At 37.7% G+C, this 25,492-nt stretch overlaps 1 protein-coding gene across 4 annotated transcripts in view; it reads left to right on the top strand.

Annotated features, from left to right (window-relative positions):
- PPP2R2A (protein phosphatase 2 regulatory subunit Balpha) overlaps positions 1-25,492 on the top strand; it is an 84,819-nt gene that overhangs the window by 9,350 nt on the left and 49,977 nt on the right. The window lies entirely within an intron of this gene.

Genomic DNA, 25,492 nt, shown 5'->3' with positions numbered 1-25,492 from the left:
AGTAATTAAATCCAATTTGGAGATTTTCTGGATTTTCTAATGGAATTTTTAAGCTAGGATGTTCTATAAGTGGGCTATAAGGGTTTTTTAAATCTTCTGAGGTCGTATGTCACATATTGTGTATACTTGTACATATGTGCATTTTTCTGATCAGAGAGGTCCACACCATTGTCAAAGCAGCTATTTTAGAGTGTGGTCTGATGACTTCTCAACTCTTTCAGAAGGTCTATGAAGTGGAAACTATTTTCATAATAATATGATGCTTGCCTTTTTGACTGTGTTGACATTTGCAGCAGTGGTACAAAAGCAATGTGGGTAAATATGCCGGTGCCTTGGCGTAATCAAGGCCGTGACACCAAATGGTACCAGTAGTCATGGTGATCTTCACCATATACCAGTAGTTTAAAAATGCCAATTTTACATATGAATGTCTTTGATGATGCAGTAAAAACTAATTTTATTAAATCTGACTCTTGAGTACATGTCTGTTAAACATTCTTTGTGACAAAGTGAAAGGTACACCAAAGCACTTCTACTACAGACCAGAGCACAGCGGTTGTCTGGAGGAAAAGCATTGGTGCAGTCACTTGGGTTTTAAGGTGAACTAGCTGCTGCTTTCATGGACCATTATTTTTGTTAGAAATAACTATGGACAAATAAGTGATGATTATTAAGACTTGGATATTTGGCAGAAATTTTCTCAAATGGACAGTGAATTTGTTGCCTCAGTGGACAGTATCTGTTGCCCATGGTAAAATTTGAGCTTTCAAGCACAAATGAGAATATTGGAAAACATGTATCTGCCATCCTGAGTTGGATAACTTCCCAATACTCAAAGAATTTTCAGATAAGATCAGTAGTAATATTAGTGACTGCAGTTTTTTGATGTTATGTAATGAAAGGTGTCAACATTTGGAAGCTCTGTATAACTCTGAATCAGTGTTTTGCAAATATCCAATGCTTGTGAGGTTAAAAAATGATGCATGAGTAAAAATGCAAGACACAGCATTGGATTTTAATGGAACAGACAGCTGATATGGTTTCAGATTCCACAAACCTTTAAGAAACTACTGCTTGTCCAGTTTTGGTGTAGTATCAAAGGGATAACCATAATTACCTGAAAAGCCTATTAAAATACTCCTTTTTCAACTACGTACTTGAATGAACGTGGATTTACTTCATACATCTAACACAACACACTGTGGTGTGTTGAATGCAGAAACAATCAAGAGACAACAGGCATCTTCTGTTAAGCCAGATTTGCAGCAGTGTAAAAACAGTGGCATTCTTCTCACTAATTTTTTGGGGAGCAGGGGAAGTAAAATCTCTTTCTTTTTTTTTTTTTTTTTTTTTTTGTTAACGTGCAGGGCTTATCATTAATATTTTTAAATTGATAAATATTTTAAAATTTGAAAGGCCTTTGGGGACCCTCAGATTTTAATTGTAAGGAAATCCTGCCACCCAGAAATACCTGACAGTTGTTGGTTTAGTCTGTGAGTAGATTTCACTGTATTGATGCTTTAAGAGAGTCTCACAGACCACTGGGTAAGTAATCAGAGTAATATGCTGCTTTTGTGCATGAATGTCCAAAGCTTTCCCATAAAAGCTTTCCTGTGACTTGATATTGTTTCAGCCTACTCCCTTGCTGTTCTTTAGATACCAAATTAGATCTGCTTAAGCTCTTTCAATCTGGTGATGTTGGTGAAGGAAGGATACCTTTAGGACTTTAAAATTATCTATTTTTAAACTTAACCTCCCTTACAAAGATTACATACTAGTGCATATTTGCCAAAATACTTCAGCTTTAAAAGTTTTTGAGGTCTTTTCCCACTATCTGTTCAGGTCCTGTTAACATTAATACTTAATGAAGGATTACTGAGTTCCTCAGAACCTGGCATGGTGCCATTTCTGGGTTGCTGCCTGGTTATTAGAAATGAGTTGGTGCCCTTGGCATTGTGTTTTATTCTGAGCCCAACATGTAGGAGTTTGATGTATTGTTTTTTCTTGGAAGAAAGGCATAAAATTGCCTTGTTAACTTTCTACTTACCAACTCTATTACTAAAGAGAGGGCATGGTGTTTTCTTTAAATTTTACTTGAAAGCACAACATAAGTCTATTTTAAAATAGATGCTGAATTTGCCATTCTAAGAATTCAGTATCAACTCTTGATTGCTTAGTATTTTCAGTACTTTTGTAGTTCTTTTTCTACCCTTTAAAGAACATTTGTCAAAGAACTTTAGGACTTTTAAAACTAGCTATACCAGTTTCTCTTCCATGTTCAAATGCTGGGTTTATTAAAAAGGAAAACTAATTTTTTATAATATATTTTTTAGTTAATATTAGCAGTAGTTGATGGAAATGTCATCTAGGTCTTTGCCAATGTCCTATGTAGAATCCTTGGCAAATCATGATTGAATGGTTTTCTATAAGCCACTATACCAGGAGTTGTAGTTTTGGAATTTTAGTTTCTCTTGGTTGACTTCCTCTGAGAAAACTGGGATTTTCTCTTCTGAAATCTTTGAATAATATCTTTTATACAGTTCGGGGGTGGGGGTTCATGGACCAATGACTGTGTTTAAGAACCTTTGCTTTAATTCAAGTTTTGCCTATGGTTATATGCCTACTGAAATTGGGAGGAGTTGAGGATATTTTATATGGAAATGATAACTTTTAGACTGTTAAGAGGGTATTCTTTCTTAGGAATCCTTTCAGTGCTTACTGTTTCTTCTATGATATTAGAGGGATGAATCTTCTCTAAGGTACTGGACTTGACAACTTTAGTGTGTTTCCATCTTAATTTTTTTTTTTTTTTTAATCAAAAACTTGTCTCTATAACCATGGGTAAAACTGTTAGAGGACTATATTGAGTTTTGAACCAGCTGCTTGTTCTATACTTCATTCAGAAGGAATCTAAATTCTTCATTAGCCTGTATTAAGAGAGATACCAAAGTAGATAACAGGGATTGGTAAGAAATAATTTTTAAATTTTCTAAAGATATGGAAAAATTTTAACTTATAGAACCTGACATTGTAGAGCTTTAGGTCTCCTTTGTGTGAAAGTGGAACCTTTTTGTCTCCTTTTTTCCAGCTTACCACAAAGTAAGAGTTCTGTGGGTCTGGAATAGATGTGTTTCTAAGATAACATAAGGGGAATAGTTAGTACATTTTTATTGACTCATTGATTGGGAAGGCTCTATTTCAAGAGAGAAAGGCTATTGTAGGCAATAAATAATTCCTCATCTAGGGATGCAACATGCAAAAATGGTTATTATAGGAACTGGTAGGCTTTTCCCCCTTAACGTAAAAGGAGAATTAATTTTTTTCTAGCAGCAGAACCAATTCTTCAAACGGAATATGTTTTAGCCTATAAAATAAAAAGCTACTTTTAATTTTAATGCATTTTTATTGTTAAAAATACATAACAAAAACCACATAACAAAGCTTACCTTACTAACGATTTTTAAACATACACTTGAGTAGTGTTAACTATTCACATCATTGTGAAACTCTCTCTAGATCTTTTTCATCTTGCAAAACTGAAACTGGACCTGTGAACACTTCCCTATTCTCCTGTCTGCCCCTGGTATCCACCATCTTACTTTCTGTTTCTATGAATTTGACCACCTTAGATAACCTACAAATGAATCCTAAGACAAAAAAGTATTTGTCTTTTTGTCACTGGCTTAACTTCATGTCCTCAGAGTTCATCCATGTTGTAGCACGTGACAAGATTTCCTTCCTTTCTAAGGTTTAATAATACTCCATTGTATGTAAATACCACACTTTGTTTATCCATTCATACCTTGATGGACATTTAGGTTGCTTCCACCTCTTAGCTAGTGTGTGCTTTTTTAATATATGTCTTTTTATACATGGCTCGGGTTCTATGGGAAGGAACAACAGAAATACTTTCTTTAAAATTGTTCTTTATGTTTGTTTCTGAGACAGAGCATGAGTGGGGGAGGGGTAGAGAAGAGAGGGAGACAGAGAATCCGAAACAGACTCCAGGCTCTGAGCTGTCAGTACAGAGCCCTAGGCAGGGCTCGGACTCACAAACCTTGAGATCATGGCCTGAGCCGAAGTCGGTCGCTCAACTGACCGAGCCACCCAGACGCTCCAGAAATACTTTCTTTAAATGATTGGAGGTTGGGGTTGTAGACAAGGAATGATCAAGATTGTATTTTTTACAACAACCTTTGAGGTAGACACTGCCATTTTGTACACAAGGACACTGAAGCTCAGAGTTGAGCGTCGTTAATCTAAGATTGAGTCAGTAAAACTGTTCTGCTTTTTAGGCTTCCATGTTTCTTTTGTGTGGTTCAGTTTTTAAAAATAACTATTTGATTACAAATTTAAATCTTTTGTTCTCATAGGGAAAGGGTAGAGAGCTAAGGTGAGACCTTAGTTAGTATCCACAAGTGAACAAGAATATGTAATATTGAGTGCCCAGTGCTGTAGAGAATGTGTAGGAAATAGAACAGATCCTTCACTTCAGATGTATTAGGAGGGTCAAAATTATTAAAATAAGCCTTTTCCATAACTTTGTGGCTTTTGGTATTAACCTGTTGACATTACTGGGAGATCTTTGCAAATCCTATGTAAAAAATTTACAGGTAATGTTGGGATGTAAGAAATTATTTTCCCTTTTCTAAGTTGGCATTGTTTTTAAAGTTTATTTTTGAGAGAGAGACAGCACGTGAGCGCACATGCAGGCCAGCAGGGGAGGGGCAGGGGGAGGGCGGGAGAAGCAGAAATCTGAAGCAGGCTTCAGGCTCCAACCTTGTTAGCACAGAGGCCAACGCAGGGCTTGGACTCAAAAACCGTGAGATCATGACCTGAGTTGAGTCGGACACTGAGCCACCCAGGCACCCGTCAGTTGACGTGCTTTTTGATGTTGAGATGGTGATGTAGTACAAATACTTAGTTGTTCTTGGAATTAAATGAAAGAATCATCTTTATCTCAAGTCTAAGACATAAATATGTCTTTCAGTGATTTCAAATAGCTGTGAATCGAATTTACTCATGAGTATCTTTGAAGATCTCTCCCAAGTTAAATGCCCATGGTAGTGTATAAGCCTTTTCTTTCTTCCGTCTTTCCTGTGTGTTTCAAGACCTTCATTTTAACAGTTTGGCCATTCCTTAAAAAGTTAAACATAGATTTAACCATAGAACCCAGTAATTCTGTTCCTAGGTATATACTTAAGAGAATTGAAAACATGTGTGCACAAAAACTTTTACATCAATGTTTATAGCAACGTTAGTCATAATAGCAGAAGAGTGGAAACAAACCAAATGTCTATCTACTACTGACTATGCATAAAGAAAAGGTGGTGTATCTATACAATGGAGTATTATGCAGCCATAGAAAGGAACAAAATGCTGTTAGGTGCTGCAGCTTGGATGAACTTTGAAAACATTATGCTAAGATGAAGAAGGTGGTCACAAAAGACTACATATTATATGATTCTATTTGTATGAAATATCCAGAAGAGGCAAATCTGTAGAGACAGAAAGTAGATGAGTGGTTGGTAGGGCTGGTGGATGATGTGACTGCCAGTGGGTACAGCATTTCTCTAAGGGGGTAATGAAAATGTTCTGAAATTAGATAGTGACGACGGTTGCACAGTTTTGTAAATAGAGTAAAAAAGCTGAATTGTGCACTGAATCTGACAAATGAATAATAGTAAATAAACTTATTAGTTTACACATACAAATGGTAAATCCAAACAGTGCAAGAGATACAGAGTGAAAGTATGTCTCCCTCTTAACCCCCTTCTCCCAGGTTCTGTGTCCCTAGAGATACTGTCACAATTTTTTATGTGTTTCAGAAGTGTTTCGCAGTTGCAAATTGTTACCTTTAACAGAGCATGTTCATCATTTTAGATTTGAAAGTGGGAAAATACGTTCCAGAAATCCATGATATGCAAGGTTTATAGGCCCTGTCTTAGGATCAAAAAAATTGCCATAGGATCAAAAAAATTGCCAGGTAGCTACCATTTTCTTTTAACTGTCCTATGAGGTTTCTGTAGCTTCGGACTGAAGAGTTGCTGAGAAGATTGTACATATTTGGGATGTGCATCTAGATGTGCAATTAGTAGATTCTAAAGCTGAGTAAAATTTGTGAAATAACAATGTCTAATACCAAAGTACTAATGTCTCACATATCCAGATCTTTAAAAATAACAGTGAGGGGGGGCACCTGGGTGGCTTAGTCGGTTGAGCGGCCGACTTCGGCTCAGGTCATGATCTCGCGGTCCGTGAGTTCGAGGCCCGCGTCGGGCTCTGTGCTGACAGCTCAGAGCCTGGAGCCTGCCTCAGATTCTGTCTCCCTCTCTGTCTCTGCCCCTCTGCTTCTCATACTGTGTCTCTCTCTCTCTCTCTCAAAAATAAGATAAACACTAAAAAAAATTTTTTTTAAATAACAATTTGGGTTCATTGATACCTGAAGTCTGTGTCTTATCCCTCATTAAATTAGACCTTGAGTATTTTTCCATCTAGATCTTACCGTTCCTAATGATGTCTGTAGTGACTAGGTCCTTTTTTGGTGATTATTTAATTAGGACTAAACTGGACACTAGTAGGCTAGATCCTAAAGACCAAATGTGTCTTTTTTCCCCCCTCCTTATGTGTCTTTTTGACTATTTGGTAAATACATAGCTCCTTGTTATGTCTGCCATCTCTAATTCTCAACCAAATTTCTTGGAAATTTTGTTAACATTGTACAAATGCCAAAATGTGACGGTTTTTACACTGCTCAGTTTGGTGAGAATACAGTTTCATTAAATTCTTGTTATGTGGTAATTTATTAACATTAATAAGCATTTTTATTTAAGGAAAAAGAATTCTCTGAATGCGAACATAAACTGTCTGATGTATTTTACATAAGCGCTCGAGAAACTTAGCTAACTACCTATCACTATTGTTTTGCATGCATTATCATTTAATCTTCTCAGCCAGCCTCTGAGGATAGGTATTTTTATTTTATAGATGAGGAAATCAAGGATTAGACAAAGTAACTTGATCAAGGCCACAGTGGTAAGTGGGGAAGCCAGTGGTTGAGCCTTGGTTCTTCTCACTTTAGAACTACCATAAAGTGGGGCGCCTGGGTGGCGCAGTCGGTTAAGCGTCCGACTTCAGCCAGGTCACGATCTCGCGGTCCGTGAGTTCGAGCCCCGCGTCAGGCTCTGGGCTGATGGCTCGGAGCCTGGAGCCTGTTTCCGATTCTGTGTCTCCCTCTCTCTCTGCCCCTCCCCCGTTCATGCTCTGTCTCCCTGTCTCAAAAATAAATAAACATTAAAAAAAAAAAATTAAAAACTTGTTTTACATGTGTAGTTTTGTATAATGCTTTTTTTCTATTTAACATCTAGAAAGATAAATGGCTCTTGTACTTAATTTGGGCATTTTAGTTTTCTACAGTTTTTGCTGTTGTAAATTTATGATGAACATCTTTGTGAGAATCTTAATACTTTAGGGTATGTTTCTAGAAATGGAGCTGCCGGTCAAAAGATACGATCTTTTGATGGCTTATGTAATGTATTACCAAATTGCCTTAGAAAGTTGGTGTTGGTTTTCTCTTCCTCCAGCAGTGAATAGGAGTACCCATTTCCTAACCTGTTGACAACGTCTAGCACAATAATACCATTCAATAAAATCTTTTCCGCTTATTTGTTTGAGCATGTTTAACTATGTAGGTTCTGTTCATGTCCTTTATTGTTCTTTGGGGGTACTTTTCGTATTCATTTGTAAAAGGTAACTTTCCCCCCACCCCGCCCCCACCTTCCATCATCATAGCTAGTGAAAGTTGTATGGAAGCTCAAAGAAGTCATTTGGGTCTAGAGTAGATGGGAAAGTCTTTTCTAAATGAAGTGGTTTTTTGTTTGTTCTTGCCAGGCAATGGAAGGCAGAGGGTAAGAAAAAAACATTTGAGAACTATTACTTGTTAGTTTTCTTATCTGCAAATGGGGCTGATTAGTAGTACTGGCTTTGTTATTCAGAGGATTAAACGTATAGGAGTGCTTAGTTTTGGCATATCCTTACTGCTTGGAAAATTTAGTTGATGCAGTTATTTATTGCATGATTAACAGAAATAACACATTAAAAATTAATGGAGTAAATGCCTATTCAAGCCCACAAATCAAGATAAACTAGTTGTTTTTGAGATTTGGGGCAGGTTATACAGGCACTTGCAGTAAGTATATGTTGCATTAATGAATACAGCTTTAGCTTGGTTGAGTTAGGAGTTTGGGGAATCCAAAGACAGAAGTAGGAAGATTAGTTTTATCGGAATTTGGGTTAGGCAGGGGTCTGGCACTTTGAGAAATTTAAAATAGAAGTTCAAGCTCATTCTTTAGGGGTTTTTTTTTTGTTCCATTTTCCTGTTGTTCTCAAGTCTCTCCATTGTTTTTGTTTTTTTTTTTTTTCTTTCTTTCCTGTGATTGGATACTCTACTTGAGGGGTGGGGCTTTGAACGCACTAGAGCCAAAGCAGCCTTCGCTGCTGGTTTCATTTTCCTCTAGCAGGTAAGAAATGGGAGTTTGGGAGCATCTGAAAGTGTGATCTCAGGAAAATCCCATTAAAAGTGTTGACCCTTAACTGCTGAGGCTCTTAAAAAAAAGCCCTTTCTTCCGCCTCTCTTTGGCGATGTTCTCTATTTCTATCGCGTTATATGATGATCTGAATCCTTTACCAGACCTTGAGCAGACTGATGAGTAGGTGTAGAGCCCATTAAAAATTTTACAGGAGTCTGGAGAGAAAGCACATTTTATTGTACTGGTGAACACCCTTATTTCTCTCTTTGATTCCTTATTCAGAAGTTGTGCTGTGTTTTATTTTGTCAAAAGAATTCTATTAGCGGATACTAGTACTTCTCAAGCTTTCTGTGCTTATGGAGATTATGCAGATTATGATTCTGCGTGTACATCTGGGGTGGAGCCTGTGATTTTTCATCTCTCACCCACTCCAGTGAGGGCCGTGTTGCTGCTGTTGCTGGTGTGTTGGTGTACTATCTACACTTCCAGGGGAAAGGCAGCTGGTTTATAGCTTTTGTAGGGGAAGGGAGAACAGGTACGGTAGTATCTTAATTATTTTACTCAGCATTTCTGACAGACTGAATAGATTCATTGTGCTGTTCTCACATCATTTAACATTTGCTCGATAAATGAATAAACACCTCCTGGGGAGCTTTGTACTAGCTGTTAAAAGAGCAGCTTGCAGCACAGTGTACTGCACGTTAGCCATCCCTAATTGTCAGATTGAATTTGTGTTTGTATTTCAAGTTTAGCTCAGGCCAGTATCTTAGCATACATAAAGGTTTGCTTTTGCTAGTAATTTGCTTTTTTAAATAGATTGGCCCCCTAGTGCTGTGAAAAAGATGAATTTAGGAAATAAAATTTTAACGCCTTAATTGGTTATTTTATAACTGCTAACAGATTTCTAATAAGTATAAATTCTGGTAAGTATAAATGATTAAGTTTTGAATTCTTTATGATTTTCTGTTTGCTTTGTTAACACTGGAGGTACCTTTTCAGTCTCCTATCAGGATTTCTCTCTTCCTAACCACCCAATCTTAGTTTTATTTTAAGTTGATTTTTATTTTATCTGTGTAGCTCAGGTACATAGTTGAACAAGCTGGTAAATTCAAAATGCTTATGAGGAAAAGTAACCAGTTTCCTGCCCCTTTAACCTGTAATCACCTTGAGTCCCCTTCCCCACACTTTTCAACTGGTTTATTTTCCTATTTCTAAGTACATAGCAGCTGTTTATCCATTTTAGATGTCCTCAGAAGTAAATGGTAGTTAAGAGTTTCGTTCTGTTCTGCCTCTCTTACTGCTCCTGTTTTCTCAGTATTGCTATACCATTATTATTGTTGTTTAAACCAGTGTTCAGTGTTGTGGTAGGCTGAGTAATGCTCTCCCCTGCCCCTCAAAGAAAGCCACATCCTAATCCCCAGAACAAGTGAATTTACTTCACCGGAGAGGGAGCAGAGATGGGATTAAATTAATGATTTTGATCTAAGGAGGTTATTTGAGATTATCCTGGCCCTAAATGTAATCACAAGGACCCTTGCAAGGACAAGAGGGAGATAAGATCTAAGGAGGAAGTAGTAGATGTGATACCAGAAGCAAGAGGTTGGAGATACAGGGGAAGGGTCTTAAGCCGAGGAATGCAGGTGGTCTCCAGAGTTTGAAAAGCAGAGAAACCAAATTCTTCCTTGAGTCTCTAGAAAGAAGCCTAGCCAGGCTCGTACCTTGAATCCAATGCAACTGAGTTTTGGGCTTCTGGCTTCCAGAACTTCAGTGTGCTGTTAAGCCACCAAATTTGTGGTAATTTGTTACAGTAGCCATAGGAACCTCATATAAGAGTGGACATACTTGTGTCCATATACCCTGTACTGCTATGCTGTTTTCTCCAGAGTTAATAATTACCTTGATTTTAGCTTGTTGTTGTTTTTAGTCTGTCGCTGCTATTTTCTTTCTGCACCTTTCAATATGATTTTCTTCATTGTCAAAAGAATCAGATAACGTACGTACACACCCCACCTTCTGGTGTTTTCTCCATTTTGTTGTTTCAGTCTAGAGTGATTTGCTTTGTTTTCTGTGAATCTATCACTAAACCACCTTAGCTTTTCTGACAGATGACTAAATCTCCTGTCAGTATATTGAAGTACATCAGATGTTCTATCAGTTTTACTTTTGCCTTGAGCTCTATCCTTCGATATGGCCTGGCTTTTTTCTAAGTTTATTGCATAGCTGTTGTCCTTGTCCTTTCCTTCGTTCTTATATTTACTTCACCATCATGGGAATTCCTTTTGCTTCTTCTGTGTTGGATCTCCTTATTTTCCTGGATTCCATAACTTCCTTTTTTGGTTTGCTCCCTCATTTTAGTGGTGTGTACCATCCAGTATTTCACAAGAAAGATTTCATGGGTGGTACAGGCTTTGAGATTTTGCTTGCCTGGAGAAGTTGTCTTTACATTACTTTCCCACTTCAAAGTTGGGCTGGTTATTGGAAATAATTTTTCCTCAGAATTTGGAAGGAGTTTTTTCTTCTTTTTTTTTAACGTATCTTGAGAGTGTGTTGTGCGCACGAGCGGAAGAGAGGGAGAGAGAATCCCAAGCTTATAGCACGGAGCCTAATGTGGAGCTTGAACTCATGACCTGAACTGAAATCAAGAGTCAGATGCTTAACCGACTGAGCCACCCAGACACCCTGAAAGGCATTTCTTTTGTCTGCTAGTGTCTGTCACTGCATTTGAGAAGCCCGATGCCATGCTGTTTACTCTTCTTTTTTCCTGTTTGGATGATGTGCCTTGATACTGGGCTAGTCGTCCTTGGGCCGTTTCACCTTGTGGATTCTTTTCCTTTAGGTTTTTCCTTCTCTATTTTATTTGTTCTTTCTGTAACTCCTATTATATGGATCTTGGGCTTTTTACACCGATCCTCCAACTTTTTTCTTCTCTTTATGTTTTGTTCTGTGTTCCAGAAATTCTCAGTTTTGCTTTCAACTCTTTCACAGATGTTTTACATTTCCAGTTATGTTTTAAGAGCTCCTTTGTTCCTTTTTCAGCAACCTTTCTTTTTGAGAAGATTGATTTTTTTTAGTGGTCGTTTATTTTTAAGAGAGGGAGAGTGAGCACACGAGCAGGGGAGGGACCGAGAGAGAGGGAGTCACAATCCGAAACTGACTACAGGCTTCGAGATGTCAGCACAGAGCCCGATGTGGGGCTCGAACTCACAAAACATGAGATTGGGACCTGAGCCGAAGTCAGAGGCCCAACTGACTGAGCCACTGAGGCGCTCTGAGAAGACTAATGTTTTAAATTTTTTCTAATCTTGGCATTCCATTTCTTTCACGTTCCTTTTTTCTTATTTATGTCAGCAGACTGCACTATCTGGTAATCCTTGGTTGTCCATAGCATTTAAGAATGAGGAGCTGAGAAATAGATTGGAAATGCTGTGAGCACTGACAGATCTAGTCAGCCTTGAGCTTCACAGTAAGGTGTTAAACCTGGGACTCTCACTGTTTCAGTGAGAGGGAACTTCCAGTGTCCTGTCTCAGAAGGAAGCTTGTATGGGGTTGGGTGTGTGTGTGTGTGGGGGGGTACTTATATTCAAGCCTGGCTGCGGATATTTTGGGAGCCAAGAACACGACTGAGCAGCTCGTTGTTTTAGTACGTGCCCTCTAACTTAATCTTGTTTTCAGTGTGGTACTTCACCATCAGCCTTAGCTCCCAACTACTGTCTTCTCTGATCCAGCCAGTTCAGAAAGCTAAAGTGGTTCTTTGAGAATGGGGCTTCTCGCATCTTAAACAGATGTTTTAACTGGTAGTCCTGTTTGGAGCCTTATTCCTCACTGTCGTCCTTTCTTGACCCTTTGCAGGGTCTGCAGGGTGAATCTGCTTGCCTCTCTTGGCAACTCCTTCCATACGTTCTTAGGTTTCAGTTTATTTTATTCTGTGAGTTACCTGCTTTCCATTTCCCATCACATTTGTTGTTGTCTTCCTTTGGCTGTTTCCCTGAATGTTCCTTTGTTCTTACTGTCTTAAACTGTTTTTATTCATTTATTGTCATTTTAGTGGGATCTAGAGGGGAGAGAGAAATGAGTTTTGAATTTCTGTGTTTAACAAGTGTATCAATAAAATGTTTATAGTACGATTTTCCTTCATGTCCCAGAACACTTGGTAATCACTTCGTCTACCATGAAACAGTAGAATTCACAGAATTTGTATTTGTTTTTTTTCTATATAAAAGTAGACGATTTTTTCTTAGATCTAAATTCTAAGGTTGTGTACTATTTGTTTTTAATATAATAAACTTTAAAATACTGTGTAATTCTTTCCCTCAAGTACAGCAAAGGATGACAAGTTAAAAGACACTAACTTGCACTTTCAAACCTAAGTTTTAGGCATTAAGGAATCAGCCAAAAGCAGTGAGATTTTTAAAAATTTATTACTATCATTTTTAAACTTTGACATATATTCTGTTAAGCTCTGTAAAGGGTGGATCTTTATTTACTGTTAATAAAGCACTTGCCACCACGTGTGGCATACATAGTAGGTGCTCATGAAATATTTGTTGAGTGAGTGCATATGTGAAATTTAGTCATGTATTTAAAATATCAGAGGTGTTAGCTTTATTAGATGCAAATGAGTTTAAGTTTTATTTCTACTCCTAAAATTGGTTTTAATTAATTAAAATGTTTATGAGTAAAGACATTTATAAGTAGAATGTAAGATTATAGTCACTTACTGATTGCAGGGCAGCTAAGATCATAATTTTCTGTTGGGAATTATCATTGTTCCTGAAGCCATGACATAGAGGGAGTAATAATTTTTCTCTGTTTTTCAGGGGAGCTCTCATCCCCTGATATTAGTAATAAAACAGTTTTATACTTTTTCTGTTTTATAGATTTTATTTTTAAGTGATCGCTACACCCATTGTGGTTTCAACTTAACGACCCTGAGATCTAGTAGAACGCTGGCCCAGCCCCACTGGGCTAGATCTAGTCAAATGCTGGCCCAGTACCATGCTGCCTCTGCCTGCCTTAGATGTTTTCTTTCTTTCCTTGCTCACTAGTAGCTCCAGTCACCTGGGCTTTCTTGGTGGTCCATGAACAAACACCGTCTTGTTCTTGCTGAGGGCTTCAGACTTGCCCTTTTAAATCTGGAATAAACTTTACCTAGACTTTTGTGTGGCCCTGTGTAAATTAACTGATTCCCCTCCTAACCCTAGATAACTCTGTGTTCTCTGCTTTTTTTTTCTTTTTCAAATACTCTTGCCATTATTTGGAATAATCTTGTTTGTTTATTGTTGACTTGCATATTGTAGGCTTCCTCTCATATTTTCAGTTTCATGCACAAGGGAATAAACTTTTGTTTTATCACTTTATTCTTAGCATTTTGAATAGTTGCAGGCACATAACAGTATTTGGCACTTAGTGGGAATTTTGTAATTATATTTTGAATGGGCAGGTAAATTGAACAAGGTGTTTTCACATGTCATTCCATTTTTAAATATTTGAGACTTTAATTTTACTAAATGTACATACTTTTATTTAAAATAGAAAATACTGTATGCTAAAGAATTTATAGCGCTCATAATCATTCTCTCCAGTTTTGTAAACCAGTAAAATGAGGCCCAGAGAAGTACCCAGAGTCCTACAAGCTATTATTTATTATAGGCCAAGCTGCTATAAAAGACCCATACAGTGGTTCCCCAAATTAGCTAATTTCTCTCTCCTGTAATCCTACAGTGGTAGAGAGTAGTCCAGAGTGGATAAGCTGCCTTTGCCAGTGATTTTCCAGGATCCCAGGTTTCTTCTGTCTTGGTGTTGTAGTATGCTCTTGTCTGCATGGTCAGAATTAGGAAATTTTCTAATTTTTTAAAATAAGGAATTTTCTAATTTTCTTTAACCTCTCATTTTCTTTAAAACACTATGTGGTTTTGCTGAGGGACAGGGGTACCTGGAGACCCTTTCTTTTTTTTACTAAAAGGAGAAAAGGGGGCATGGCCAGTTGCAGGGATAGTCTCTGTTATAGCTAGTAATTGTTAGAACTTTTACTCAGGCCTGTTTACTCCTTAGTGCATTGCTCTTTCCTTCCTACTTCATCTGTACATAATAATAGACATTTTCTTCAGGAAGTTCAAGAATAAAAATGTTACTGCACCTTTCATTGTCAGATAAAATGTTGGTTAATCCATAATGACATAGGTTCTAGAGTAGTAACAGAATGATAACAACTAATGTCTTCAAATTTAGTTTGCTTGTGTCTTGTTTGATGTGGGACCGGATAGGCCTACATCTCCTTTTTAGGAGGCAAGAATCCTCCTCCCCCATTTTGTGTGCCATTATATAGCCTGTTATATATGTTGCCATTTGCAACAACATGGGTAGAGCTGGGAAGTATAATGCTAAGTGAAATAAGTCAGTTTGAGAAAGACAAATACATTATGATTTCACTCATATGTGGGATTTAGGAAACAAAACAAATGAGCACATCAAAACAGAGGGAAAGAGAAAGCAAGAAACTCATAACTGTAGAGAACAAAATGGGAGAACAATAGGGAAGATGATTTGTCTCAGTGATGGTTTGGCAGGAACTTGCCAGCTTAGATCTTGGTTTTCATGCTGCCTAGGTGGGAGAAGTCCAGTCTGACATTTTTTGTCATTGTAGGTGGATTCATGGTTTTATAGCTAAGCTAAATATGAAATGAGGTCAGACAGATAATATTAGATCTATACAATGATATAGGAAGAGCTCTTTGCTGGGGGTAGGAGCGGGGGGGGGGGGTGTGTGTGTGGAGGGGTGGTAGGGTTCTTTGAAAGACTTCGCAGCCCTTTAAAAAGAAACCCAAGGAAGAGAGAGCTGGTGCTTTTTTCTTTCTTTCTTTCTTTCTTTCTTTCTTTCTTTCTTTCTTTCTCTCTCTCTCTCTCTCTCTCTCTCTCTCTCTCTTTCTTTCTTTTTTTGCTGTAATGTATGAGAATATATCTGGAGCTGCTATAGTCTGTCTCTCCCTTGTCCCAACTTTTTATTTTGAAAAAAAAAAATTTTATAATATTTTTTAACATTTGTTTATTTTTGAGAGACAGAGAGAGATAGAGCACAAGCAGGGGAGGGGCAGAGAGTGAAGGAGACACAGAATCTGAAGCAGATTCCAGGCTCTGAGCTGTCAGCACAGAGCCTGACACAGGGCTCAAACTCACAAACCATGAGATCATGACCTGAGCCGAAGTCAGACGCTTGATCGACTGAGCCACCTAGGCCACCTCTATTCTGAAAATTTTTAAGCCCGCAAAGAAGTTGAAAAATACTACTATAACTATTATTTAATCATATTCACCAATTACAAGCATGTTGGCACGTTTGCTTTATCTCTTCTCTCATACTTACACCTGCATTCTTGTCCCCAAATCTTTTGAAAACATGTTGGAAGCAGCATATGCTTTACCCTTAAATAACTTAGCATTAATCTCTTAAGAAGACTTTCTCTTAATAACATTATCATACCCAAGAAATTTAACATAAATGCTCTCTGTTATATAGTCCATATTTAAACCTCCGCAAGTGGCTCAAAAACTGTCCTTAAATTTTTTTTTTTTTTTTTTAAGTCCAGGATCCAGTCAAAGCATCCTGTTAATTTTGAAGAGTCAAAGCTTGTTTTCTAACATACCATACTTTCTGGATTTTGCTGTTTCCTCGTATAAAATCCAGGTTAAACATTCTTGGCAGAACATCAAATCATGTAAATTTGTCCCATTATTGACTATTGTTAATTTGATCACTTGATCATGTAGTGGTTGCCATATCTCTCAAAAAAACAAAGCAAAAACTTTTTTTTTTTTGTAATTAATTAAGTATTCATTGATGGTCCTTGCCTGAGGTAGGTAGTATTTACATTGGTGCCTCAGAATTTCCTAATACCCATCTCTCTCCCTTTTTTAGTACCATTGTGGACTTACAGGTTCTTTTGTTATTCTGCGTATTAATCTGTTAATGTCCCCTAATCTGTTAGTGCCACTGTTCCTTTTGATGCTTAAATGGTCCTAAATTTGGTCTGTAAGAGAGACCTATTAAGTCCCTCCTGTGTCCCCCATTGCATGCCCAAGTTAGTCTTTGATCACTCCCTATTTTTCTGACACAAGATGTTTCAAGAGTGTAACTTTTCTGCCTCAGACTTAGAATCAATATTTTTCCAAGAAGTTTTGGGTTCTTTTAATAGGGAATGGTATTTAGAAGCCATTTTAAGTGCTAAGTGTTTTCTTTATTACTGGAATGTCATTTTTTTCTAGACAGCTAGGAAATTAAAAGGATTTTGCAGTTTCTAATTTTTGAGTTTGTACAGGATGAACTATAATACCTTGTTTTTTCAAAAGGGACTTACAAAATATATCAGTCAATTGTAGTTTGTAAAACTTACTGTGTTGTAATTCAGACAGCTAAAAAAGTTTTAAAAAATTATCTTCCATACGAATTAGAAATTTGAACATATACAGTATCGTGGATATTTGATATTAAGGAAGTACTGTTTGCCTTTTTTCCCCCAGGTATGATCGTGTTTGGTTATATTAAAAATGGTGCCTTTATCTTTTAGAGATACCTTTGAAATATGGATGAAATAATTAGGTATCTGGAATATGCACAAAATAATACGGGATGGCTTTATGGATAAAACAAGAGTGACCCTGAGTTTTCTACCTACTGTTGCAGATGACTAAAATAGTTTGTGATGGAATTAGGAAAATATTAATTTCTACAGATCTGCCAATTTAGATTGAATACCGGAGAGTTCTTTTTTACCTCCCCCAGCCTATATTTGTATCTTTTTCCTCTTACAGTGAGAACCTCACTTCCCAAATCTGTAGCTATCTTTTGTCAGAATATGAAGATGATAAGAATTTGGATCTTTGATGAGATAAACCAGTGGATTAACCCTGCATTTAATTGCTCTATACTGGGATTTCTTGTGAGGGATAACAAATAATTTTTTTATTGTGATAAAATATACATTAGACTTACTGTTTTTTAATCATTTTCAGTGTACAGTGTATTGGCATTAAGTATGTGCACATTGTGCAACCATCACCTTCGTCCATCTCCAGAACTTTTTTTAAGATTCTATTGTCAAGTAATCCCTACACCCAACATGGGGCTCGAATTTAGAACTGCGAGATCAAGAGTTGCATGCTTCTCCAACTGAGCCAGCCAGGTGCCTGAGAATTTTTTTTATCTTACCAAACTGAAACGTCATTCCCATTAAACAGTAACTTCCATTCTCCCGTTTCCCAATTCCTGGCAACTCCCATTCTACTTCGGTCTCTGTGAATTTGATTGCTCTAGGTACCTCATAAAAGTGCAATTATACAGTGTTTGTCTTCAATATACCAGTGTTTGACTGGTTTATTTCATATAGCATAATGTCCTTGCCTTAATCTGTTCCGTCTGCCATAACAAACTACCATAGACTGGGTCGCTTAAACAATTTATTTCTCACAGTTGTGGAAAGTCCAAAATCAGGGTGCCAGCTGATTCTGTATCTGATCAGGGCTGGCTTTCTTGGTTCACAGATGGCTGTCCTCTCACTGTGTCCTCATATGGCAGAAGGGGTGAGAGAGCTTTTTGGGATGTCTTATGTAATGACACTAATCCCATTCATGAGGGCTCTACCCTTATGACCTAATCACCTCCCAAAGGCCCCACATCCTCATATCACTGAGGATTAGGATTTCAACATGAATTTTGGGCTTATTTCATCAAAGATCCAGATTGTTTTCACCTTCATATTCTGATAAAAGATAGCTACAGATTAGGGAACTAGGGTTCTCACTGCAGGAGAAAAAAGATACAAATATAGAATGGAGGAGGTAAAAAAACTCAGCATTCAGTCCATAACAGCGCTCAGAGCTTATCCATGTTAGAGACTGTGTCAGTTTCCTTCCTCCATTGTATTTAATACCACTTTGTTTATCCAATCATCTGTTGATACATATTTGGATTGTTCCCACTTTTTGGCTATCATGAATAATGCTGCTATTCAACATTGGTGTTCCAATATCTATTCAAGTCCCTTAGAGTATTTGGGTCTGTAGCCAGAAGTGCAATTGCTGAATCATAAGCTAATTCTGTGTTTAACTTTTTGAGAAGCACCATACTGTTCCACAGTGGCTGTTCTGTTTTACATTTTCACCAGCAGTGTACATGGGTTTTAATTTCTCCACATTCTCCCCAACACTATTTTTGGTTTTTGGTTTTTGGTTTTGATAATAGCCATTCTAACGGATATGAAGTGGTGTCTCGATGTGGTTTTGATTTATATTTTCCTGATGACTGGCTATGTTGCACATCTTTTTATGTGTTTTTGTCTGTTTGTATATCTCCTTTAAGAGAAATGTTTTTCCAATTCCCTTGCCTATTTTTAATTTTTTTTTTTAATTGATGAGTTTCAGGAGTTCTGTGTATATTCTGGATATAATTCCTTGTCAGGTATATGATTTGCACATATTTTCTCTCATTCCATGGGTTGCCTTTTCACTTTTGTGTCCTTTGATGCACGAAAAGTTTTTATTTTGACGATGTTCAATTTATCCTTTTTTCAGCATCATAGTCAAGAAATCATTGCCAAATCCAATGTCCTGAGGCCTTTTTCCCTGTTTTCTTAAAATTTTATGTCTAATGTTTAGGTCTTTGATCCATTTTAAGTTAATTTTTGTAAATGGTGTAAGATAAGAGGTCAACCTTCATTCTTTTGCACATGGATATCTAGTTTTCCTAGCACCAGGTGTCGAAAAGACGTTGTCAATAAGCATTTGACCTTATGTGGGGGCCCATGTGACCATAGGCAGAATAGAATAGTGATTCTCTCTGGATGCTGTTTCATTGGTCTGTGTGTCTGCGTTTATGTCAGCATCACACTGTTTTGATTATGGTAGCTTTGTAGTGTTTTTTGAAATAAGGAAGAGTGAAACCTCCAACTCCCCCCTCCCCCTGCCCAAGATTGTTTTGGCTATTCAGGTCCCTTCAGATTCCAATGTTAGGATTGATTTTCCTATTTCTGCAATAAATGGACCTAGACATTGATAGGGATTGCATTAAATCTGTGGATCACTTTGGGTAGTATTGATATCTTGACAGTAGTAAATCTTCTAGTTCGTGAACAAGGGATGTCTTTCCATTTTTTTTAAAATTTTCTTTTAGCAATGTTTTATAATTTTCAGTATATGTCTTTCACCTTATTGAGTAAATTTATTCATAAATGTTTTATTCTTTTTGATGCTATCATAAAGTGATTTGTTTACATGATTTCCTTTTGGGGTTGTTCATTGTTAGTGTTTAGAAGCACAGTTGAGTTGTGTGTGTTGATTTTGTGTTCTGCAACTTTGCTGAGATTATAAGGAATTGTATTCCTTAAGTAGAGTGCTAAGATGTTTGAAAATCCCTTTTCTTTGACTAAGAACGTATCACCTAGAAATCTGATGAGAGCTCAGATACAGGGTTTACCCCTCAGACACTCTGCCCTACCTGTCTGTACAGGTTGGCTGCTTGTGTAGGTTAGGTCTCGTGCAGTAGTATGTTATTTGTGCTTAATGTCATTGTGTTAAGTCCCTTCTTAATTCTGTTTCTTGCATATTCATCAGCACAGGACAAGAAACCTGAAGTCTGATTATCCTGGAGAGTGTACACCCTATACCAGTGTGTCATCGGATGAGAAAATTTGTTGCCATCTGATTTAGTTTTTGTTGGTTCTCCTAACCTGTTTATTAGGATTCTAAGAAAATAGGGCAAATAAATTATTTCCAGGGGAATGTGGATGGGGTAAAGGAGTAACGTGGTAGGGAAACTTTTTACATTGTTAAATAAAAAATGGATATTTTGGTTTGTGAGTTAGAATGCTGTTGGTGTTCTGACTTAAGGTTTGTGTTTGATTAATGTTAGGTTCTTTTCGCAGTGCAAGGTATCTACTGCTGGCATGTAGTTGTAGGGGCTTCTTTACAACCATGTGTGATGTGGTGGTTTGTGCTGCTGAGCAGCTGTGTGTCTGATTCCTTTTAAGATTATATGGGTATATTGTTAAAGTGTTTCTGTGCTAGGCTTGGTGACATTGCATTTTTTGGAAATCATCAAAATTTAGTTAAATTACCATAGTAGGATGTTTCCTGGGGATTGATGATGTAGATTAAAACATCTTTGTTTTATCCAACAATAGAACTGAATTACATGGGTAGGAAAACCAACAGGCATTTCCTGTCCTGTTTATCAAAACAGAGTCTTTTAAAGAATGTGTAAAGTGCTTTACTTAAACAAATCCGCTGTGTTGACTTCCGGTGGAAGATGATGATCTAAGTCCATGTGTTAAAACAGACAAACACACACCGAAATGACCAACAAGATAATGGGAGAGTTCAGTCTCCTTGGAAACCCTGGAAGCATGCCATAACTAAACTAAAAAGAATTTTGGCAGGAAAAGGTACAAATGAGAAAGAAATATAGTGAGGGAAGTTCTTTCTGGTTAGCTTGGTGTTCATTTATGTGGTTGAGAAGCCATCCTGGGGTACGAGGAAAGACCTATTTTGAGCTAGAATTTAAGGGTGGTCCATAGGGTAGTTGATTGGTATGAGATTTTGTACTTTGAAGCAAGGATTGAAAACTAAGTGACTCAATGCTTCTCACCAAGGAGAATATCTGTAAAGAGGGGCTAGCTCCACATGGTTGTAGGAGAGAGACTAGCCGTGAAGCATAGAGTTGAAAACTTCCTGCTCTGAAGCTACCTTATTTGGCCTGCAGGGCTGTGACTTGACCACTTACTGCTGAATCTATATGGTGACCAAGGAAGTGTGGCGGGCGGCCTCTAAGATTGCCCCCAATGATCCTTGCCTCCTGGTATTCATGTCTTTTATCTAATCCCCTGACCTTGAGTGTGGCTGGACCTGGTGGTTTCTCCAAGTATGACAAAAGTGAATGGATTAACTTGATGGCAAAACTTTTGAGGTTAGGTTACAAAAAGGCTTTGGCTTTCATGTGGGGCTGTCCTCTTTCATTTGCTCTGAGGGAAATAATCTACCATTTTGTAAGCTTCTCTGTGGAGCTTATGAGGCAAGGAGCTGGTGTTTCTGGCCAACAGTCAGTGAAGACCTGATGACTGCCAGCAGTCACGTGTTTGAACTTGAACTGCAAGCAGATCCTTCCACCATCAAGTTTGAAGATGATAGAGGCCCTGGCTGACACATTGACTGCAGACTTGTGAAAGATCCTGAGCTGGATGCCCCCAGCTAAGCCACACTCAGATTCCTGATCCACAGAAACAGAGGGAGTAGAGTACATGTTTGTTGTTTTAAGCTGCTAAATTTGGGGTAATTTGTTAGGCAGCAGTTGAGAAACTAATACAGGAAGTAACCATGTGAACACACACACCCCCACCCTAGAGGATTGAACTTGGTTCTAAATGTTTTCTGATTAACCTAAGACAATGCCCAAATGTTACATAAACATACACCTTTCTCTATAAAGATGAACATATGAAAAGGTGGACACATACAGGCTCAGTCTAAAAGAAGGTGACCAGTGTGAGCAGGTGATTTCCTGTGATAGGGACTTATTTCAAAAAACGAGAAAATGTTGCAATTTAAAAAACAACTAATTACTGTTCTCAAGGAGACTCCTGAACACTTGAACAACAGCAACAACAAAAAAAATCAGAGAGCAGGAAAGAGTTCTTAAGTGAAATTTGTGCTTCTTAACTGTTAACTTTTTGGAGTGGTAGCAGAGGGTTTTAGAAATAGTCCCACAGTTCAGAGGAGAAAATGAGATGAAAATTATATAGGCATAAGTATAAGAAACACAAAGAGTAGATCCAATGTATAATAAAGGTTCAGAGTGAGAGATCAGAGCAAACATATAAAAGATAAAGTCAGAGAAACAGTAAAAATTTTCCTAGAGAGAACAGGTCAAAAGGGCTCAGGGAATATATAGCTAACATTTATTGAACACTTATTATGTACCAAGTATTTTTCACATTGAAACTCATTTGAAATTCTCTACAACCCCCATGAGATAGGGTCTTTTAATATTCTTCTACAAATAATTAAAGTGCATACCAAGCAAAATAAATGAGATCCATACCTAGGAATAGCCTAATGGATTTCAAAGATTTCAAAACTTTAAGGTATAGAAATAAATAGTACAAGTATCCTGACAAGAAGCAAGTTACCTGCAAAGGAAGGTGTATCAGATGAGCATTTCATTTGTCTTCTGTATGCTAGCACTACGTGTGGCTGTTAAATCCGTTAGGTAAAATACAATAAATTCATTTCCTCAGTTTAAGTGCTCAATAGCTATGCGTGGCTAGTGGCTACCATGTTGGACAGTGCAAAATAGAACATTTCTGTTACAGTAGAAAGTTTTGTTGGACAGCACGGTGCTAAAAGATAGTGGAGTGGCATTTAGAAAACCCTGAGGAGAAAGCTGTTACAACCTAAGAATCTTAAATTGCTAAAACTTCACATAGGCAGGATAACAGAATGGCAATTTTCAGGCTTGTAATGATTGAAAGTGTGTCACTCGAGTACTTTTCTTGAAAAAATTCTACTCTTAGTATATCCGGGCAGCTGGGAAGTCAGCAACTCAGAAGCATGATGAATCAGCTTCAGAGTCCTGTTTGTTTAACCCTCTGTTTCTCAGAATAACCCAAGATACACAAAAGGGAAAATCTCCGTTCATGGCAGATCTGAAGAGAATGTCCTTCATAAGCTAAATTTCAGAGTGTCAGAGCAATGATTACAGCCTCCTACAGCTCAACTCCAGAGCTAGCCACAGAAAACAGCTTTTATTTTAAGGACAATTAATCCACTGAAACCGCTTTTGTTGAAATCGCACAGAGAATCTTCATGCCACCAAATCCAAGCTTACTTCTCAGCCCTCACTTTACTTGATCTGGACACTTTTTGGACACAGTTCATCCTGCCTCCTTTTAGAAACACTTTGCCTGGCTTCCGCAAAAGCTCTTCCTACCTTACTGGTAGTTACCTGTGCAGTGTCCTTTACTAGCTAGCTTAGTGCTAGGTGCGGGAGAGCTCAAGGCCCAGTCCTCAGGCCAAACCTCTTGTTTTCTGTAATCATTCACCAGGAAATCATATCTAGTCTTTAAATGCCTTCTGTTAGCCGATGATGCCTTAATTTATGTCTCTCCTTCCTTCCCTAAACTGCTCTCAAATCTATCTAGCTGCCCGTGTGACATTTCTACTGCATGTGTGGTTGAAATCCATACTAAAGTTATAAAAATGAAATTCTTGGCTCCTTTCTTAACCAGAACCTGCTATTTGCTGGTGTGTCTCTTGCCAGTAAATGACACTGCTTTTCCTCCATTGGGCTGGGTTCCTAGACCTTGGAATCATCCTTTGATAACCTCCATCCATCCGTTAATTCTGGCAGTGCTCTCTTCAGAATGTGTTCTGAATCTGTCCATCTTTGTGGCCACCACCTTAGCTCAGACCATCATCATCTTTGCTTATGCTACTGCAGTAATTTAGGAACCATTCTCCTTCCCCACCCCCACCCCCCATTTTGTGCTGCAGTCGCACAACAGATAATCCCTTTAAAACAAGATAGAAATTCTGCAAGGACTTCTTCTCATTCTTAAAACAAAGCCACAGTCCTTCTACCATGGCCTACGAGGCTGTATGTATATCTGGCCTCGGCCAAATGCTCCGTCTCCTCTACCACCTTATTATGTAATTAGTCTTGTCAAATATAGCAACATTTCTACTTAGGCTGCCTGCTTGAAATACTTTCCTTTACAGGTTTGGATGACTAATTCCCTGTTTGGTCTCTGCCTAAGTTACCTCCTCAGAGAGGCTTTCTCTGACCACTCTACCTGAAATAATGCCCCACCCTCATTACTTTTATTCTCTTGTTGGTCTTTGTATTTTTCTATTTTTATTTCTGTTCTATTTATACTGCCCTGATACATTTTATATTTATTTGTTTATGTCTCCATCGCTAGCATGTATGTTCCATGAAGGCAGGGATATTTATTTACTCTTGTACCCCCAGCAGCTAGAAATGCTAGCTTGACCTAGAGTCCCTAGCATGTGGTAGGTGCTCACTCAAATATTGTGGAAGGAATGACCGTCCTAAAAATGAGCAAAACAACAAGTGCACAAGATTTATAAAAAACACCAGTTTCCAGAATTAGAGGAATAAATCTTTAGTTCAAGTAAATGGAGAAAAACCTTTAATGTAGAACTTTATTTTTCAATGAGATTCATGAAAGAAATTGCATCTTTGAGAATGGAATCATGTGAAAATCTCAAATCATTGGAAAAGCATGATTACAATTATTTTAAAAAGTTTAGTAGAGACCATGAATTGCAGTGCAAATATAATTTGCACTGGTCAGGAGTATCACTTTGAACAAACTAACCTGCCTCAGCTGAGAGAAAAAGGATGAAAAAGGGAAAAGATGGGGAAAAAGAATTTTCTGGACTAAATGTCTTTTTTTTTTGTAGTAGTATGTGATGTATTCCTTTTGGTTGAGAATTTTGGTGAAATCATTCATGACCAATGGAAGTTAACTTCTTTCTTTAAACCTGCCATTTACACGCTATTAAAGAATACTTGATATAAGGCAAACATCAGTCTATTAATGTTCCTAAGTACATTCAACCACCATGAGAACCTGGACATTATTCTTCTTGCTTTCATCTTTAGCTCTCCACACCTTATCAGTGATCAAGCCTTGAGAAGCCTTGCATCGTATACTTCATCAATGTATTTTAAAATCTGTACACTTCTGTCCCCTCTTTGTGTCTCCATGGTTTAGTTAATGGAACAGGTGATATTAATAAAACCAACTTTATAGGTTTGTTGTGAGGGTTAAATACCTAACATACAATAAGTGCGTTTTAGATGTTTGCTACTTATGATAATACTGTTACTGCACTGTCCTGGCTCAGATCACTGTCATTGCTTACCCCGATTTCTGGAGTGACTCCAGATTGGTCTC

This window comes from Panthera pardus, unplaced genomic scaffold, assembly GCF_024362965.1.
Source record: "Panthera pardus isolate Hobbes unplaced genomic scaffold, ASM2436296v1 HiC_scaffold_13, whole genome shotgun sequence".
NCBI lineage: Eukaryota > Metazoa > Chordata > Mammalia > Carnivora > Felidae > Panthera > Panthera pardus.
The sequence above is the reverse complement of the archived record's forward strand: the minus strand, read 5'-3'. Positions and strand labels throughout refer to the sequence as shown.